Genomic DNA, 21,779 nt, shown 5'->3' on the forward strand with positions numbered 1-21,779 from the left:
TACTTTACTACTACCAAGGTGTGTGGTACAAAAGTCATTACTACTAGCGTTAGCGTTGCTACCTCAGGGTTCGTCTGGAATTTGTTCAGTCCGCAGGAGCCCGTCGGTTTCAACCCAGAATTTGCAAATGAATTATCTCAAGTCATAACCACATGTACCAGATATCTACAAGGGAAGGAAAATGCAGCCATTGCTTGAAAATATCAAGGTCACAAGCTCTTAACAAAGGCAACAATACCGAACCACATAACTACGAACTATGTTGTTAACTAAGAAAAAGTTTTACAAATACCGCGATCCAATCACAATTTTTGTTGACTACTTAATTATGTAATTAGACCTCACCATCAGGCTCCAGTGGCAATGCAAAACACATTTAAGCAAAGTGCATATATATTAAAGTTTCTTCATACAGTCTTCGTATGTGCTGCGATCATCATGTGGAGAAAGAGGTGAATAACGGAATAAGAGGCGGTGTTACATTGTATGTTGGTCTGCTGTACAGATGAAAATTTTTTAAGTGAGTACCCACTCTGTTCTCGTGGCGTGGCAGTCTTCTTACCATGTGTTGAGATACCTCTATTTGTATTGCTCTTTTGATCTTGTTTGGTCAATGCTCATAAACTTCTAAGTATACCTTGAAGCGCGTTGCCACAAACACATCAACAACACAGGAAATAAGATAGCGGTCAAAACAAAACTTATTTCGATTTGACTATTGATACGTCGATCCTGGTGTTGTCAGTCATTTGCAGTGTCTTCTGCACGCTTTGCTGTTGCATCACTGATTCTGTTGGTTGGCGTTTATATTACAAAATGGGTGAGTATGATAATTTTATAAAAAATGACAGCATAGAAGTTTGTGAACAATGGCTAACAAAGTCAAAAGAGGCAGAGAAACGGAGGTACATCAACACATGATAAGACAACTGCCACGCCACATGAGCAGAGTGAGCGATTATTTAAAAAAAGTTCACGTGAACACCAAACCAATATACAAAGTGGCATGGCCTCGTATTAGGTAATCCTACTATTTCTTCATAGCATGACCTCAGCACGTGCGAAGAATATACAAAGAAACTTCAATATATACGTGCAATTGTATCGAAATTTTTTTTTTTTTTTTTTTTTGCACTACCACTGTAGCCTGATGACGAGATCTCACCTCTAACGATGTTACTAATTAAACAATTAAAGTAGTCAACATATAATGTGATTGTTAGCGGTATTTGTAGAAAGTTTCTCATATTTTTGAAACAGTCACGGTCGATTAACAGTCAGTATGACTTTAAATTATTATATTGTATTCCATTTGTAGAAGAATTCTGCACACGTTTAGAGTTCAAATCTAATGATCTACCTGGGACAAAATAATCTTCTCCATGGCAACTACAATGGATTTCGAAAACATAGACCATATGAAGCCCAGTTTACGCTCTGCACACATGAATCATAGGCGCCATTGACAGAGCAAATGAGGAATAAATGAGTTTGTCGATTTCCAAAAGCTATAGACTCAGTATCGCTCCGACGTTTACTAAATAAAATTCACCTTTACGGGATTAGTAGCTAGGTTTGTGAGTGGAGAGAGAAGTATGCAACAATAAGAACACATGGTATGATAGTAATCCGCCCTAACACATACAAGTAATTTCGGTGAAAACGTGCTACAGTCCACACAACGTAGCCCAAATGTACCTCACGGGCTCAGTAAAAACCCTATTAAGTTTCATTATTTGTGCAGTACGCATGGTTACCAGTATAGGTGCTTTAAAAACAAATAACTACTTTTTTACAAAATTTCATTCATGAAATGAATGGAACCATTTTCTAGCTAAGTTATAGTTACAGGGTAATTTTTTTTATAAAAACTGATGTCTGCAGTAAGAAAAATGTATGGAATCAGTTCTAGAACAGGAGAAACCTCTTTAAAAATTAGATATTTTGACAATTTCGAGTTGTATAGGTTAATTGGCGTCTTTAGTAATTGTAATAAAAGTCTTATTAAGACCAGACGCCTTTCGTTTCATTTTAAAGCATCTTTAAGTGGTCAGTGTAACATTTTGTTACGATCTTTAACAGTTCGCCTGCTTTACTTGTTAGTATAAACAGTTTTTATTCTTTTCGTTAATCACTGATTTTTGTTGTTCATTGCATTCTTCTTGGTCTTCTACGTGTATGTGATGAGTTTCTGCAATGTCTAAAAAAAGGAGGATCAAATGGACATCTACCAAAAATCTGGCATTTACTAACTGCAGTGTAACTGCAGTGTAACCTAGGACAGACCAGCAGAACTTTTGAAATATAAGGAACATAAAAGAGGACGGAAGTGTGGCAGCAGCCATTCGACATTTGCAAAACACTTGAGGCAAGAAAACCAGCACCCTACTACAATAGAAAAGGACGTGATAATAGTCAGATTTAGCTACAAAAAATATGTGCTACACGTACAAGAGAACATCCCAAATTAAAAAAGCAATACTAGAGAAGAAACACGTAGTATTCAGACATCAGCAACCATACTCTAATTAGACTAATAAAACATATTGTTGACAAAGAACAATCCCCACAGACACTACAAAATAATGTCACAAACCAGGTGGTATCCCCACCCTAGATCATCTACCGCTGTACCATGGTAAAGCAGTAACTTACACACACAGTAGATAGGAATGTCAATAAAATTCTTCACGGAAAACCTAAACATGGATAGCCGGACGCGGGTTTGAACCGTCGTCCTCCTGAATGCGAGTCCAATGTGCTAACCACTGCGCTACCTCACTCGGTACGACAATCTTTGAAGAATGGTCAGTTACATACTTTTGATATAATTCTGTGATTTGTTTTAGATGAATCTATTATGATGATAAATCTAGGTAGCATCCAGGTAGCATTTAAAAATTCTTTGTGTTATTACCAACTGGAGTCCCTGCGACAGCTACGTTAAATTAGGTTTACAGTATTTAACATTTTAGTAACGGAAGTGTTTGCGAGAAGATGGCAGTTTTGGGCTTGGGTCCACTGGCAATATCATTGAACAGCAGTCAGAAAAAAATGCACTACTAATGCACCCCAACAAACATATGGTATGCGCACCTACCCTTGTGGCGCTCAGATAGTGATATAGGGTAGGGGAAGCTGCTAGATCGCTCCTATCCCACGAAGACTAAGTCGCGGATATACGCTAGTTACTTCATACACGCACAAGCATACACTACATGTGACTGTTGCGCTTTAAAGTGACATGTGAACGGAAATCTTTCGTAAAAGGCGATAAGTTTATTCCTCTGAAGGGAAAGCAGAGGACGACGTGTGAACTGTTTCCAGTACTTACAGGTTGTTGAAAGGGGGAAAAGCTGCCACAGTACTGTTGTATAGCGTATGTGTCCTGTAGTAAGGTCGTCCCAAAATATGTTTAATTTCTGAAGAATGTTTACATCCTACTGTTATAATTGAATCATACATATACCTATGTATCTGTAGTACTCTTGTCTAATTAATACTGCTGGCATAGCTTTGATTAAAGAAGAAAATTATTGTTTTTAGTTTGAAGTTCAAATTCAGATGTCTTGAGAAGAACATACCACTTTACTTAGAGCTTGTGTCAATTACCACGAGCCCTCTCCTGTCTTATGTGCGTGCACGATAAAGTACGATTTGTAATTATTAATGTTCACTTCAAGGTGGCCAGGAAGAATGAGAGACAACAACTGCAAACGGAAAATTATAACTGAAAGCAGAGAATTTAATACGGAGTGGACAAATAAGTACTTTTTAATACTGTACAACGGTGAAATACTTTGCTTGATTTGCCGCGAATCAATCACAGTTGAACAAGAATACAGTACCCGATGCCATTTTGAATCCAAACATGCTGATTTGGGGAAGTGGGAAGATAACGAGAGGAAAATCAAGGCGTCACATTTATTAAAATGTTTGTTAAATCAACAGCAGTTTTTCAAGAAAGCAAAGAGAGAGTGTGTGAAGTAACTACAAAAGTAACCTTCCTAATTTCTAAAGAAATTGCTACTGCTGCTGCTGCGGCTGGAAAACCTTACACGCAAGGTGATTTGTTAAGAAAGTGCATGATGATCGCCGTATCAGCACTATGTCCAGGAAAAATCAAATTTTTGAGAGCATAAGCCTGTCCAGGATGACAGTTCAAAGAAGAGTGCATGATATCTCTACCAACCTTCAAGACCAGTCAAAAAACAGAGCTGTAGAACTCAAGTACTACTCATTAGCCATGGATGACAGTACTACATAAATGATGCCATTCAGCTTTTAGTTTTCATCCGCCCTGTTGATAACACTTTCAACATCAGAGACTAACTGTCAGGATTGTCTTCCATGAAAGGGCGAGCAACTAGTGGGAACATCTCTAACAAAGTGAAAGAATGTCTCACGAAGAAACTGGGTTTGACTTTTGAAAATACTGTGGCCATTTGCACCGATGGAGAATCCTCTGTGTATGAAAAGAAGGTTGGTGCAGTATCACTATTGGGAGAACATGCCGAAAAAAAGCGAATTCCACCGTATTATGCACCAATTAGTGTTATACAGTAAATTTCTGGGATACGATCATATCATGCCAACTGTGGTTTCTGTTAACTACGTCCGAGAGGGCTTAAACGCCGTACATACTGTGCATTTCTTGAAGAAACAGAATTCGGGGATTTATTGTATCACACGGACGTTTGTTGGCTAAGTCGTGGGAAAGCACTGCAACGCATTTTTGCACTAAGAGAGGAAATACATCAAATGAATTCGCAACTGTGAATAATGGCTACCATCAGCTGTAGAATGGAATGACAATGAAAATTGTGCCGAGTTCGAGTCCCGGTCCGGTACAGTTGTCTGGCGATACCGGGCATGCGACTTTCAAGCACAACGTCTGATCTGTACGGGAATACACATAATGAATGTGCGAGTGCAGATCTGAGACGTATGGTTGACGACATACGGAAGTTAGGGTCAGGCTGTGAGTCGTGCAAGGATGGCCAAATAGTAGGACGACCGCTTCGCGATAGGCGTGAAATCCGGATTTGAGTCCCGCTCCGGCACAGATTTTCACCGTCGTCATTCCACTCTACAGCTGATGGTAGTCATTATTCGCAAACTGCGAATTCATCTGATGTGTTTCGTAATGGCTGTGGTCGCTGCAGTATAACACAGACACTACAATATCGTAATGGAGGAAAAAGTATGTTATATGAAAAACGACCTAAAGGACTTTCCTGAATTGAAAAATGAAAATTGGATCAATGACGTATGTTTCTTACTGATATGATGGCTCACTTAAACGAGCTGCAGTCAAAACCACAGGGAAAGTTACTGTCTATTTTCCATACGTGTTTTCGAAACGAAACTTGCACTCCTCAAAATCCAATTGTTGAAAAGAACATTACTCATTTACCTACTTGCAGAACAATTTGTTCAGATAAACATGCTGTGCCAGTAAGGAAATTTTCTCGCTACGATGATAAATTAATTGAAGAATTCGACAACAGGTTTGCGTTATCAAAAGAGGAGGAAATCATGTTCAACGTGGTTAAAGATCCTTTTTCTGCAATCCCCCAAGGGATATCTGTGGACTTACAACTGGAGATCATAAAAATTCAGTGTTCAATTTATAGAATCAAGTACAGACAATGTTCTATTCTTTTTTTCTATAAAAGCTTGGACAAAAATAAATTTGATAACCAACGAGACGCAGGAATAAAAAAAAATCAATATTGTTGGTAGCACTTACATATGTGAAAGACATTTTCTGTTATGAACTTAAATAAAAGCAAATTTCGCTGTTGTTTAACTGACGGAACATTCAGAACACACACTAAAAACTTCAACATCAAATATGACTCCAGACTTTGAAAAACTTCAGATGCAATGTCTCACATTAAAGCTTTGTTTTAGTTTATCATCTTTTTATGCTGTTTTGAGTAATAGTTTGTCCTGTTAGTAAGCTACTAAAATAATCATTCCTTACTGTCATTAAAAGGGTATTTTAACAAATATGTTTTGTAAGGATTGTATTTCTTCAGGAGTTTAAAAATATATTTTTTGTTGCTGCATACGTTACACAATCTTTATGTATAAAATACGTCAGCTATTTCTAGGTCACAGTTCAATGAACAACGTGGCCACTCGCTATTGATTCGAAATCAAGAAACAACGTTTGCACTAAATGACAGAACACAGAAGAAATTAATGTTTTTCGGTATGGGTAATGTTCGTAATTTTATCGGCCAAGAAGAGGAACTAACAACGATATAATTTATAGAATGACTTCTTATAGAGCTGGAAAAAGAGGTTCAGTAGTATGGCACATGAGAGTACGTACAGATAAGCTTTACATTAAGAAATAGTCTGTTCAGTGACGTTTTCAGTTATGTAGTGCTCTTGCTCAGTGATATGGAATATGTGACTTTTTATAGAAAAGATTTACACAAATAAAATTGTTGGCTCAGTGAAGTTTTCAGTCAGGCAATGTGTAAACAAGGAAACGACAGCCGATATACTAAGAGCTGACAAGTTCGGGCCCAAGTTTAGTAAATTTCTCAACTATTTTTGAGGACAGTTGCACATCAATAATGTAAGTTACATTTCAGTACTTCTTATGTACTATTAAATGTCGCTACAAAGTTAATCGCTCCATTTAAAAAAAATAGTGTTGGTATAGCTGTCAGCTGATAGGATAATGTGAATCTTGAACACATAGGAAAACACTCCTCCCTTTGTGTTAATATCCAATGTTTTTTGAAAACCTTATTTCCATACGTTGAACCGTTTATTAAACAGTATGTCCACACTTTGCACATACGCGGTTATTTAAAGTACAATACAAATTTAAAATAATGATTTCTCAACATGAGGGATGGGCAGCAGGCACCAGTAAGACAACTGATAAGCTAGGACAAAGTCTGCCGTCTATACCTTGTATTCAGTGACTAGAAGAGAATATAAACTGGTTGTATGATCTACAGACCGTAAGCTAAAAATAATAACAAAATAATGTAAGCCCTGTGGCTATCCAAAACACACCTGGAAAAACGATGGTAGTCGTTAGAATACCTGAAATAGCGCAATTAAATCCCGAGCGGAAATCAGGAAAGAAATTCCCGTTAAGTTTCTTAAGTGCGGAAGGAACAAGTTGGCTTATCATTCGGAGCTAGTACAGGATGCTCCTTGACGCTGTACTGGAAGGTTGGTGTCTTAGAAAATCTATAAATACTTACAAAAAAAAAAATTTTTCTCGAAAAAAGAAAATGACTACGCAGACTTTTTTAACATCAGCTTATTTAAAATTCTTGGATGATATTCTGCTAAACGGCATTTCGCAATTGTACCTCGTAACAACCTTTTCTCTCATTTGTCAATAGTTACGAACTTTTCAGCATAGCTTTCAAGATATTATTTTGACTTATCTCTACCGTACTGCTCAATGTAAGCTGTGTGCGATAGTCTGATGGGAAGTCTCTGGTTACATACAGAAAGAAGGGAAACGAAAACTTTTGTTTCATCGAAGTAAATTCTTTCGGCTGTGAAGGGAAGCGCTGTAGTAACGAGCTTTAAGGAAGCAGCAGAGCTGTAAGCAGCGTGTCGAATGGGGCCGCTATTACGTAATCACCATGGTGACGAAAAACAACAGTAGCGCCGTATAGTTCGCTAAAACAGAACAATCAGCTAAACGTACAGAAAGTTCTTCTCGGCTGCAGTTGCAAATTAGAAGACACAGTGACAGTTATCTTGTTCATATAGTTACTATTGCTGCTGTCAACGCGCACTGCTTTAATAAAAAACGTTCTTATAGACGACTGATGTTACCTATTTACAGCTGATGTTATCACTATCGTACAGAATTTTGAAGCGTGCAAAATGCCCTGACCGATTACATACAGAAAGGAAATAAACAGACATTTTCTTATATCGTAATATATAGTTTGATGATTACCTTGCTGCGTTCCTTAAACTTGCTGAAGTCCTGTCTCGGAACACACTTAAAAATGCCCTCGAAACCCCTCAAAGATATTCATACGGAGCTAGCAACGCCATTACCAAAGATGGTTAAATTTTAATATATCACTATCATACTTTCAGGCTCTACAACACAACAAACCGAGAAGGAAAGGTCGTATCGTGGATAGATCTTTAATGCGCTGTAGTATTGAAACTGCATATTTCTGCTGTAAGCAAGTATAAATACGAAATCCACCAGATATGGCATGATAACTTCCGAAACTATGAAATCGAGATTGCGCTGTACGGTTTTCTTTTTCTTACGCAATCTGAGCACAGGCCACGTGATTTAATTAGCCAATTACAACGAGCATAGCGGAAGTGATATATTCAGCCTACGGCAACGTGACTGTTTCGTCGCGTGCGCACACAAATTAATATACATACAGTATAGAAATAGTAGAGCTATGACTTCATTTATAATTTTGTTCTGCTTTGTCTTCATCAGATATGTGGTTAGGCTATGATGTAAGATGACATCTTAAATTGATGCAAGTGAAGCAATGACATTGCTACTCTTGTTTGCAAGAAATGTATGGCTCTTTTATTTCGGATATGTCGTGGTTTCCATATCGCGATTTCCGAGGGTATGGTACGGCTTGCACGTAACAACAGATCTAAATTCTAGAATATTAAAGGAGGTGGCCGAAGGGAACACTGCGACGTTGTTCTCGCTTCCCACGCCCGGGTTCCCGGGTTCGAGTCCCGGCGGGGTCAGGGATTTTCTCTGCCTCGTGATGGCTGGGTGTTGTGTGATGTCCTTAGGTTAGTTAGGTTTAAGTAGTTCTAAGTTCTAGGGGACTGATGACCATAGATGTTAAGTCCCATAGTGCTCAGAGCCATTTGAACCATTTTTTTTTTTTTTTTTTTTTGCGACGTTGTTACTAAACAATCTTAAATTTTACTACTCCATATTTTATTAAAAGCAAGTGATAATTTATTGTTTATGTACTAGTTAATTGCAATTATGTCTCAAGTGGTATATCACATACAGAATAAGTACCAAAAGTGATTTTTACACCATATACTCGCAATTAAACTACTCAAAATGTTGGTGGGTATCACGATTTTGTGCGAAGTGCAATCTTAAATTCTTGGAGGGCTTAGAGATCTAGGGTTACGTTTCTGGGGGTAAAGCAGTGACTTTTATGTTCTTTGTTGTTACCATTAATTCGCTGTTCTACGAATAGGCCGTGATTTCCAGGAGTTTCGTTAAGCTGTTTTCGGATGTATTTTCCGAATATAACGCCGATTTCTGGGAACTAAGAGCACAGTTTGAATTGGCAGAAAAAATCTGGTTGTGGTGACAGACTGATCTTTAGCGTAGCTAGAGGTCTAGTTTAGGTTGGAATGCAACAGTTTGACTGCGAGCTGGCGAAGCCAACGAATGTGAAAGAAAAAGTCTGGGCGTCGTGACAGAGTGATCTGTAGCGTAGTCAGAGATCTAGTTTAGGTTGGACTGCAACAGTTTGGTTGTGAGTTAGCGAATCGAAATGTGGGAAAAGGAGACGCAACAGAGGACTTGATATCGTAGGAAATTGGGTGTTCGGTAGAATTTAGCGATGCTCGATAAAATACTTCCTTGAGCCCATTGAATTTCGGAGCAAGGAAGTGTTGTTCAGAATAGTATAAGAAAAGATCTTTCATGGTACGACGATTGTTAGTGACTGCTTCAGTTCATACAATGCTCTAGATGCTGAAGGATTTCAGTATCTTACAGTGGATCATAGTCTTAATTTTGTAGATATGAAATATCGTTCCGTTCATACACAGAACGTCGACAGAATGTTTCGGAAGAGCCGACGTGACGTCCCACGATGTGGCAGGAAAGTTAAACAGTTCACATGTTACCTAACTGAGTACATGTTCCGTCGAACATATTGCCAGAAAGAAATGTTGAAACATTGTAAACATTACCCTCTCGGCGGAACTGTCATGCAATAATTCTTTCAAAGAATGCTCGAAGCACGACTGGTGGTGATTACAATTTCATGGCTTTCGAGGAAACCGGCGTCTTCAGTTTCGTTAACATTACAGGTATGTTACAACATCGCTTTGCTTGGTATCGTACATTACATTGGAATACAAGCCTTATTCGTATTTCATTCTTAACATTTTTTCGTCGTTTGTGTGTTCGCGCATTGAAAATGTGATGATATGATTGGCTGATTACATAACGTGTAAGGTGCTCTCATTCTGTGCTCTGATTGGCTGAGACAATCACCTGCCGTGTGCCCGGATAGTGTAGCCACAGCTCAACGCACAGCGCAATCCCGAAGTCATTGTTTCCAAAGCTACCGTGCCGTATTTGATAGATTTTATATTTACTCTTGCTTATTGCGCAAACATGCAGTTTCAGTATTACAGCCCATTGAAGACCTAGCTGAGAAACGTCCTTTTTTTCTTGGTTTGTTATGCTGGAGTGCTTGAAAGTGCGATACCAATATACAAAAATTCTACCCCATAGTATACCACACACCCACTCTACAGACTTCGAAATAAATTAAAACGCTGTGCAATAATAACCACAGTCTAAGATAAGAGTCGCGACACTCCGTCTTTTTTCCCAGCGATAGCAGCGTTCCAAGCGGCCAGCAAGCAACACTTCTAAATTCGATGTCGGGTGAATGCGATTACTAACTTTTACATTGATTTGTAACATAGGTTTTACAAAACAGTGTGTATGTAGCATCGTAAAAATCGATAATAATTAAAAAAATTACGCGACATTCGTGATTAGTTAGTTTCCTAAGCACCCCGAGGGACACGAAACGATCTTTAAAGGACCGTTTATTTACGATTCTCTTGTAACGTGCAGATCTTTACTGAATAATCTTGTTTTCCTTTAACAACAAAAAATTGCGATTAAATACGAGAAGACCTGTCCTTTTACAGAAAGACGTCGTATATCTATTCAATGAAGTAAGGGTTTTGTTCGCTACACTTTCGGCCAAATCAGTGGATGTGGAACGTAGGAATCCTATATGGAATTTAATATCTATATTATTTAACGTATCAAGTAAGTCACCACAATTGTATCTTAATAGAAAACCACAGAAACGTGATAATAAATCGTCAACAACAGTAAAACTGTCTCCCAGCACAGGAGAAAATAAATTTCACAGTTGTTGCGGAATTTCAGCCACAAACGGAAAGAATCTTCAACACATTCGCTTCTGAAGCAGAAGTAATTACATTTACAAAAATATTCGTATATTAGAAAGTCGAGCGACGTGTAAGAAAAGGCTCCATAAAAAATTATTAAGTGGCAAGAAAAGTGCCTATGATATTAACAAAAGACAACAAAAGCATTTCTTCATTAATTGCATCATTGAATCAGAGTGATTCGACTGTTTTTAGATGTACGGTATTTCAAGATAGCTCTCATCTCTTGATAAATCCCTAAGGCATGTAACGCAAAAATATAATAACTATTCAGTTAATTACGTAGAAAATAATTAAAAACAAACATTATCCATACGACGCAGGTGACTGTCTGCTTTCTCACCACTTGGAGCGCTAGTGTCGCTCATGCTGTCAAATAGCAACAACTTTCGCACCAGAGAGTGTCGTGCCGCACGCCTCTCCCACCGGAGGTTCGAATCCTCCCTCGGGCATGGATGTGTGTGTTGTTCTTAGCATAAGTTAGTTTAAGTAGTGTGTAAGTCTAGGGACCGATGACCTCAGCAATTTGGTCCCTTAGGGACTCACACACATTTGAACAAGAGAGTGTGTAACACCATAACTCTAGTGGTTTACTGATTTATTTTGCTTTCGTTTTATTTAATGTTACATCATTGAGCTTCTGTAAATGTGTTTGGTTGAATAGATAACACAAAATGGTATACTCCTTTCTTTGTAAAAACTTTGGTGCCATGATTTGATTCTATGCAAAGTAGTGTATGTGTCATTTAAATTCTTTGTCCCATTTGGAGGGAACAAAACTTACTATATATAATTGTAATTTCTGTGTAAATAATTTTTTGTAGAAATGTCAATATGTGCAAATGATCTGTTCTATTTAATGTATTTGGTTGCTGTAATGTAAACTGCTGATCCTCACTTAGGGTTCTTAGTTTGTATGTAAAAGGTGTGGTGGTTCCCCTCGGGAACAGAACTGTGTAGCGTGCGCAAATTGTGGTTGGCCTAGGTAGAAAAGGTGGAACAAGAGTCAGTCGGGGACGAGCTACGAGTCAGGGACGAGCTACCAAACTGTGCACTGCCATGTAAAAATTGCATATTGTGCGGGTTCCGAGAGAGGCTTTTCTGCTACTTTCCAATGCCTCAGATGGATGGATAAATAGCTGGAACGATTCTGGATTTGGTATTCATCGTCGCCACCAAGAAGGGCCAGAGTCCAGCAATTCTGCCTGCGAATCCACCTACCAACATGCAGTTGCCACCACGTTGCGCAATCACTGTAACGTAATACTATAATGGTGTACAGTGAAGGATCAGCTTAATGGATGTGTTAGTGTGCTCAAATATAAGGTAATTTATATCTGAATTTATGTACCTACCTTGATTTTTCTCCTCCTCATAACACCTCTCAGGTTCCTTTCCGTTTGAACAAAAGTGATTTCCGAGTGTCCTTACTGAAAGAACATTAAAGCCCAGTGTTTTGCTAATTGATGCCTCTTGAACATAGTAAAAAGAAAGCTAAAGTTAATGTGGCAAGAGAGTGAGTTAAAGTTAATGATGCTTGCTGAAAATAATTTTCCTAGTAAAACTGCTTATTAATGTGTTGTCGCCATCTTCAAATTAAAAGTTCTTAAGATGGAGGCTTATAAAGGTTTGCTTAGTAAATGATCACATTACTGCCTGTTGTAAATCGCAGAAGGTGAGTCAGTATCTTACATGTATGTTAATTTTGTCTCTCACTGTAGTGAAAGTGGTAAACTGCAGCTGTGAATCGTTATATATTCATGTTTGCTAAGTGTTTGTCTCTCTTGTGTATTAGAAGTGCATATTAATAGTATAACAGGATCCACAGTTTGTCTGTTGTGTTAATGCTCGGTAACAAGTAAAGGAAAGACCACTAATTATGAAAACCATAATTTCTTTATTCAAATGATAGAAGCAACCTGTTAGTGGATTCCAATTAACTTTCATTTTAAATAATAAAGTATTTAACTGAGAGAGACTTAACCTATATCCAGTTAACGATTCTGCAGTGAATAGTAATAGTAACGTTATAACGACCATTCAGTTTGTGTAAGCCCAGAAAGTAATAGTATGTTTCGGTATCTGTTATAATTTTGCAAGTAGTTTGGGCTCCAGTTGTTAGCTTCAATCTTAACGTAAACATATGTATGTGTCAGAGTTCATTGCTCTCGCGTGTGGCCAAGTATAGGTTGTGTTTATCCATTAAAGTTACTAATAACTGTTTTCTTGAACGAGAATGTTAATCATTCTCTTGCCTAGTTAGGCTGGCGACCGTTTTCTTTATCAGTTAAACAATGCAGATAGACAAAATTTTGTTTGTTACTGTTCAAATATTTACGTAATTCTGACTTTCATTTCCGATAAGCCACCTTCGTTAGGTACAACACGGTCAACATAACAAAATTCCTCTCAGAGGGTAACACCGCTCTGTTGCTTTATACCATAATTGCGTTAACAAGATAGTTTCATTTCACGACCTGCTTCCAACTTTAAGGTTATGGTATAGCAGTAGCGGACAGACGTGTTGTAAGTGTCGTGATTGTATTTATTAGACTGTGATAATAACAAAGAATTCGTTAAGATATTGTACTGCATTGCTTTTGATATAACAGCATTCCACTCCAAGGGGCATACATGTCCCGAAATAATGTCTCACAAAAATTATCTTTCAAATTATACCGTAAGTTATATATAGAATGTTGTTGTAGCTCTACGCATTTTTATCGTATTTCGTTACCTCTGTCCGGAGATGTGGCGTACTTAATGGCTGCTGACTGATGCAACACTCGCGCAAACGAAGTTGACACTCGGCGCGTTGGCTGATGGGAGCGACCGTAAATGGGAAATGCCTTTCCGATCGCTCCCATCAGCCAACGCGCCGAGTGTCAACTTCGTTTGCGCGTTTAATAATTATTTCATGCTGATGCGTCAGATCAGTGAATGCTTTAACCAAATATCGACATTTTGGTCTCGTACTATTTAAAAATGCTAATTATATCAAATTATACAACGTAGAGAACCCAATTTGAGATAAACATAATGACGATCAAGTTATTATTTACTCAGAACTAATTACAATTACAGAAAACGAAATTGTGGTGCCTGTGGCTTATAATAATTGTCTTATAATGTAAATGTCGGATGATACTTGCATCTCTATTTTACTTCGATATTTGGCATATACAAACTGGCTATTTCCCTTTCTAAACTTTCGTAGGAGGAACAGTCATATTCACGATATGGTAAGAAAACAGCATATAAATCTTATTCAGATAAACAGCTGTCCACAGTCTTTGTTCTGAAATACTTTCGGAGTGTATGTCGTTTTCAGCGGTTTACTGTGTACTCAATAACGATGATATGTTTTTCCTCATATGTAAAGCTATCTATCTTCTGGCCAGTAGTGGGATAGCAGTGTATCTTCTGTACGCCTCCATAGCTGAGTGGTCTGTGCGGCAGAAACCACGCGAGGGGCCCTGGTTCAAGTCTCAGCTGGGTCGGAGAGTTTCGCTGCCCGGGGACTCGATATTGTGTTGTCTTCATCATCATTTCACCCTAATCGATACTCAAGTCGCCGAAGTGGTGTCAACTTAAAAGACGGCAGGTCTACCTGATGGAAGGTCCTAGTCACATGCGGTTTTTATTTTATTGTATGTTCCGGCACAGGCAAACATCGGGCGACGCTGTAGGTTATCAGCGCAGGTATGAGTTCATATACGTATAATACGACAAGGGACTGAAAAGGACTTCTGGTGTCCGGTTACACATCCGGACGACTTATAACAATGAAGGTTAGCCCTCCAATCCCATCTTCCCTGGGGAATCACTAGCTTACTGATCGAGTTCATCCAGAGCAGCTCCGACCCCTCTCCTTCTCCCCCTCCCCTCCCCACCCCGTGGACCAATCAGATTCAAACACCCACTCCCCATCCTCATCTTTTATAAGTGGGGCGCTTGTATGGGTTGCACAGCACAGGGAGATGACTTGTAAGTACCAAATTATTGTAATTACTTTTAGTCATGTCACTCGTGGTCTGTTTGTTAATAACAATTCAATATTATGTGCTTTTTGTCTTTCGAGGAACCAGCAAAGATCACACCCAGGAAGATACGTAAGTAAGGGCTGAGAAATTTGCATTTTTTTTATGCGTAATCGTTTCCAACTTAGTTGGTAGCGGAGTAAAACAGTTACGAAAGCAGGCACAGCTATCCCGCCCACGGCAAACATACCACAACCCGTCGCTGGAAATGGGGACTGGGTTGCACATAGGCGCCTGGCTATCACCTCCCTCCTTTCTGTCTGGTCCAATCAGAATGAAACTTTCAAAACTACCGCTTATGCGTCGACGATGTCAGTCTCGGTCAGCCAGAGCTCCGAGGCAGAATCAACTGTGTAACCCGCAATAAACTATTGCATAATTATTAGAGCGTGTTTGACATTGTAAGAAGACATGTAAATAACTACGAAAAAATCGAATAGGAGAGCTACACACTGATAAGGTCAGTCTGGAGTTCCTTTTAAAGGTGGGCAGGAGGGACATAAAGACCGATTCCCACTACAGTGCGGCGAGCTGCAACGGCAGCGGCAAGCGTTTTAACGCGGTGACGCGGCGGTTCGCGGAATTGGAGTTCTCATCTGGAAGCGGCAGACCATAGCCAATGACGAACCGCTACTGATGTAAGGGGCGGGACCCACTGAAAGCCCGGTGCATTTGATTAACCACACCGTGAACTTAACATGAAAGAAAGACGAACTTGGATGAAGACATAGCAGTTTCTTATTTTCTTTACGATGTACACTTTCACGAATTCCATTATTCATGTTTTCTTATTTCACCATAAACAGATTTGATGATTTTTGCTCATAACTATTTACTGTCTTGTTTGGAAAATCATCACCCCAGAACACAAACTTATTGTTACCTTCATAACAGCTTTTAGTACTGCAAATTGCAGTAACTAAACGCAGTTTACTATAGTGAAATGGAAGTCATTTATGTATAATTGAAAATGTCTGATAGTTCATCCTCAGTATTTGATATATTAATGTCAAGTATTTTCACTACTCTGTGAATGTTAGTTATTGAAACTACCAATAAAGTAGTATCACAAAACCAAGCTCCATCTCTAAACTGCCATTAACATTTCATTACCAAGGCAGACGTAAAGCTAACACCCACACCACAGTGATACAAGTTGACATGCCTACCTGCACCACAGATGATGAACAGATTGAAACAATACACAATAAAAGAGCGAGACGAAAATTTAAAATGTGATGAGAGACTGGAGTTCGGTAACAGGCACAGAAAGAGAAAATAGTAGGAAAACATAGGCTTGGGGAAGGGATGAAAAGGGAAGCTAACTGAAAGAATTTTTCACAGAGCGTAATTTAATCATCACCAACACTTTGCTTAAGAATCATGAAAGAAGGACGCATATTTGGAACAGAGTTTTCGAAACCAGATTTTAAATTGTAAGACATTTCTTGGTGCAGAAGCACACCGAAGATAATTTATTGATTATGAGCTGCCGTTTACAACTAAAAGTTAGTAAACCGTAGCAAATTAAGGGAATGGGACCTGAATAAGTGAAGAACCAGAGATTCTCGATAATCTTAAAGAAACCATTAAACAACAACTGACTGAAACGGAAGAAGGAATTCACTACAATACGAATGGATATGTTTGAGAGAAGAAGTGTTGAAGGCAACAGAGGATGTAAATGGGGAAAAGATACAGTATAAATCCTTGGATAAAACACGATATATTGAATTTAATTGACTACAGGTAAAATATAAAAACGCACCAAATAAAGTAGGCCATAGGGAACAGAGATGTTTAAAAAATGACATTGACAGAGTCCAAAATCGCAACTGCGATTTTGCACTTGGAAAACATAGAAGCCGAATCTAAATAAGAAAAAAATAGGAAATAAAACTTTGTTCAGAAGAGAAGCAACTGTCAAGAGCTCATTTGGCAAGTCATAACTAAGCAAAGAAAAGAAGGCTGGAAGGTGTAAGGAATATCCAGAAAGGAGAGCGGGAAGGGCTATACAAACTAACGTGAGCACAATGTCAGATTCCTGTGAAATATCTGAATACGCAGAGGAAATACTGATCCTATCAATTAGTTTAGTAGATAGACTGAAGAAAGGCAAGCTTGTGTTTATAGCATTTGTATATTCAGAGAAAGGTTTTGGCAATCTTAACTGAAGGACACTCTTTGAAACGTTGGAGGATCAGCGATAAAACACAGGGACACAAGATTATCTACAACTTGCGCAGGAACCAAACCGCACTTGTAAGACTTCAATGATTTGAAAGGGAAGCAGTAACTAAGAAGGCAGAAGTAAAGAGGATATAAAATGCAGACTGCTAATAGCAAGAAAACCGTTTCTGGAAATGGAAATTTATAGACATCGAATATAAATTTAAATGGTTGGATAGTATTTTTATAAAGGTATCTGTGTGGAGTATAACCTTGTATGTAAGTGAAACGTGGACGGTGAACAGTTCTGTCAAGAAGACAGTGGGCGCTTTCAAAATGTGGTGCTAAAGAAGAATTCTGAAGATTAACCGCGCGCTTAGAGGCGTCATGTCACGAATTGCGCGGCCCCTCCCGCCAGAGGTCCGAGTCCTCCCTCAGTCACGGGTGTGTGTATTGTCCTTAGAGTAAGTTAATTTAAGTAGTGTGTAAGTCTAGGGACCGATGAATGCAGCAGTTTGGTCCCTTAGGAATTCACACACATTTGAACATTTGCTGAAGATTAGATATGTAGATCGTATAACTGAAGAAAAGATACTGAATTAAAGTGAGGAGGAAAAGGAAATTATGGCACGACTTGTCTAAAAGAGGGGATTAGTTGACAGTTCATATTCTGAGGCATCAAGGAATCGTCAATTTGGTAGTGGACGTTAAAATGTAGAGAGAGAGAGAGAGAGAGAGAGACCAAGCCTTGTCAACGGAGAGCAGATTCGCATAGACTACTGTACAACACTGTATCAACACAGTCTTCAGGCTGAAGACCACAGCAAAAAAGTAGTGAGACGAATTGTATTTTCAGTTAACGCAACCCAGCAGCAAATAACATTACTTTTGATTAGGTAGATCAGTTGCGTATTTATTGCCAGAGTATTCCTTTAATATAGCCTGTCGCACATGTCACTAGTGATGTATTTGTGTATGCAGCTCTATTTCTCACTGCAAACAGGCTCATGCTAGGGAAAAGTTGCAATTTGATTGCGGTTTTATTATGGCAACTGTCAGCAAATGATAAAGTTGAAGTAGTGTTGTGGCCACTCTGCCATTTGTGGTAGTTTCCATAAGACATGCATTCCTTCATGAACCAACAACCAGTGATTTGTTATGTATTTACGTGACTTTCGAATGCACGGGCAGTTCTCATACTCTGTAGAAGTCTTCGGTGGCCAATGTATCTTAATGCAGTTCTGCATAAGCTATCACAGGTTTTTTGTGCATTTGAGGCTTTTCTGCTGACTTCAAATATCATGTGACGATTCTCAAACTTTTTAAAGAATCTACTAACTTCGCATTAAACTATTTTCAATTGCCGTTTGTGTCGGGAAAACAGGTTAATCAGAAAATAAATACTCCATTTTGGAAACCAAATATAAAATCGGCAATTGCGTCATAACACATAAGGTGGTAACTGTGAAACCCATTATTATGACTGGTCCTTAATAACTACTTGAAAGTCTGGGATTAGTGAGACTTCATGGATATTGAAGACGATGCATAGAAGGTTGGGTTGGAACTTAAATAGTCGCAGCTTTTTATTCACAACCGATACAAAAGAGTTACATGTTTGCACCTGTTCCTGTCCTTCAAAGTAGTCGCCAGCCTTGTGTAGAGCCCGTTGCCAGCGATGTGGAAGGCGTAGTATACTGTTAGCAGAGCCTGTTCTGTTGATGGTGCGAATGGAGCGGTCTACTGCCTGTCGAATCTCGCCAATGCCACGAAGTGGTTCCTTCATCTTCGGAATCAAATCAAAGTCACAAGGACTTAAGTCCGGGGAGAATGATGGATGGTACAGTACTTCCCAGTCCCATCGACCGAACAGAGCATCCACAGCTTGCGCTGTATGTGCCCGCGCATTGCCGTGCAAAATGATGGGTGGGTTGCGCAGAAAGTGTCGCCGCTTCTTTCGCAAAGCTGGTCGCAGGTGATGCTCCAAAAATGAACAATAATACTGCGTACTGACGGTCTGCCGTGGAGGAACGTAATGCGTTAGGATAATACATCACAGTCGTACACGAGAATCGCCATAACTTTTACCATACTGGGGCTCTGACGCACTTTTGACTTTCGCGGCGACCCATAATGACGCCATTCGTTGGACTGGCGTTTCAGTTTTCGCTCGTACGATGTGGCCCATGTCTCATCCACTGTTACGATACGGCGTAAGAAAGCCTCTCCTTCGCTATCATAGCGCTCCAAGTGCGTCTGAGCAGCGTCGTAACGCATCCATTTCTGCATTTCCGTCAAGTCATGCGGAATCCATCGTGATGCGGGAGTCCACCATTCGGGGAAGTTCGGTCGCCGAGGGCAAGTACGTATTGAATTCGACGCCACATTGGGCGACTTGCGCGTCGGAGGTGGGGATGAAATGACAACCCAGTCCCTAAGAGGAGAAAATCTCCTGTCCCAGCCCGTAATCGAACCCGGGCGTCTTGGCATGGCATTCTGCCGCAGTGACCACTCAGCTAGCGGGGACGGACTGTTATCTACAAATATCACATATCAAAACAAAATTGAATTATTCTAGATTACACTAAAAATGCCTTAAAGTAAGAGACGAAACATGTCTGGGACAAGTAACATATATTGCAGCAAGAAAAAGCGTGTGTTACTTACAAAACTAAATAATCAATAGTTGTAGATGTTTAGCTAATTACAGCTTATAACATACTAGAAAACTAGTTTCAGTTTAACTTCTGTAGGTCTACGAAGAATACTGTAAGTATTAATGTGTTCCATGTCACCGTAATGCTCATTTCACATGCTGTTTAAAAAATTTGTTCGAGCCATCGTGAAAAACTATTGCTACTTTCACATCTCAATAAGTACAAATAAACACTTACCACGCGAAAAAATATGTGCTCTTTACGAACTATCATTTGCAAAAAAAAAAAAAAAAAAAAAAAAAAAAAAAAAAAAAAAAAAAAAAAAAAAAAAAAAAAAGACACGTTTCGGTTTGATGAACCGTCTACGAAATTTAGCGCTGATACATCCACACGATTTACGACGAGCAGGGCGAAGCATCGGTCGCATTGTGAGCGACCCACACGCGGCCACCGCGCGGCCTGTCCGCAGACATGTACTCCAATATGCCGGAACGGTGGTAGCTATTTCCATTAGTTTTTTAACTTCATACCCAATAATGTATTACCTAGAATGAACTGTACGCGAAATCTACTCAATGTGTTTTCACCTGTGCACACTCAATAAAATTTCGTGTAGTGGTGTAGTTGAAAGCGATTGATCAAGTAACCACAACAGATAACAAAAAGAATTTCAGTCCTTTATCGAACGTAGATATCAGGCTATAAGATGCAGAAGAATCAAATTTTTTCACCAAATACTTTTCTTGAAATCGGGTGGTAAGTATTTCATAGCTGCTGCAGTGCCCAAGCCATCGCTTTGGCGAAAGTTCGTATACCCGGGGGCTCTGTACCTGACGTCACGCTCGGCGCGTTCTGTGGCTGGCAGCACGAACCTGCAGCTCGGCACGCGGCAGCGGTCGCGGTTCGACATGTGCAAACCGCGGCGCATATATGCCGCGCTGCAGATAGCGTTTCCATGGCAACAAAGGCCCTGCCGCGTGGTTTTGCCCTGCAGCAACCCTGTGGGAACTGGCCTTAACTGCTGTATACCCTCCGCCCCCTTTCCCCTAAACATGAACCACACGGGGAACTTTGGGAATAATTTAGCGACAAAACATAATGATAGTGTATGAGGTCTGCAAGGCTCCAAGGCAGAATAAAAGGACATGTAACACGACGACTCAGTCGAAACTATTAAACGAAAATCGTTCTGATACACCTTATAATGGAATATATGTATATGCTGATGTTTAGGGTAGGGATCAAAATAAGAAACAAATATCTAGTGTAAACGAGCTCTAGAATCTATACCTTAAGAGCACTTCTTAAGTAGAAAAGATGTGTTTCGCGGCAGTGAAGATGAATATATGCTGACAGCTTATATGTTATGCACTTTAATGCTCTTGCTTACTGGACATTTGTTCCTTGCTTTGGTCCATGCTACCCCCTCCAAATATATGGAAACCAAAGAGTTTGCAGGAGAAGAAATATTTCACAATACCAAAGATGAACAAGTGATCTTAGCTATTGAGGTATGCGTTTTAGAGCGAATGTCAACCAGACATTTTTTCTTGTTTTGTTGCAGACAACCACCTCTGAAAGTTGCCTACTCTACAATATTAGTAATATTCACTGTCAGAGATAGCAGAACGACTTTTTCCTATATTTTCTATGCGTCATTCCGAGACCGTACCTAAAATTGATACATTTACCTTCCTCCATCATCCCTGAAAGTTTGTAACATCATTGC

Source organism: Schistocerca serialis, chromosome 6 (assembly GCF_023864345.2).
Source record: "Schistocerca serialis cubense isolate TAMUIC-IGC-003099 chromosome 6, iqSchSeri2.2, whole genome shotgun sequence".
Lineage (NCBI taxonomy): Eukaryota > Metazoa > Arthropoda > Insecta > Orthoptera > Acrididae > Schistocerca > Schistocerca serialis.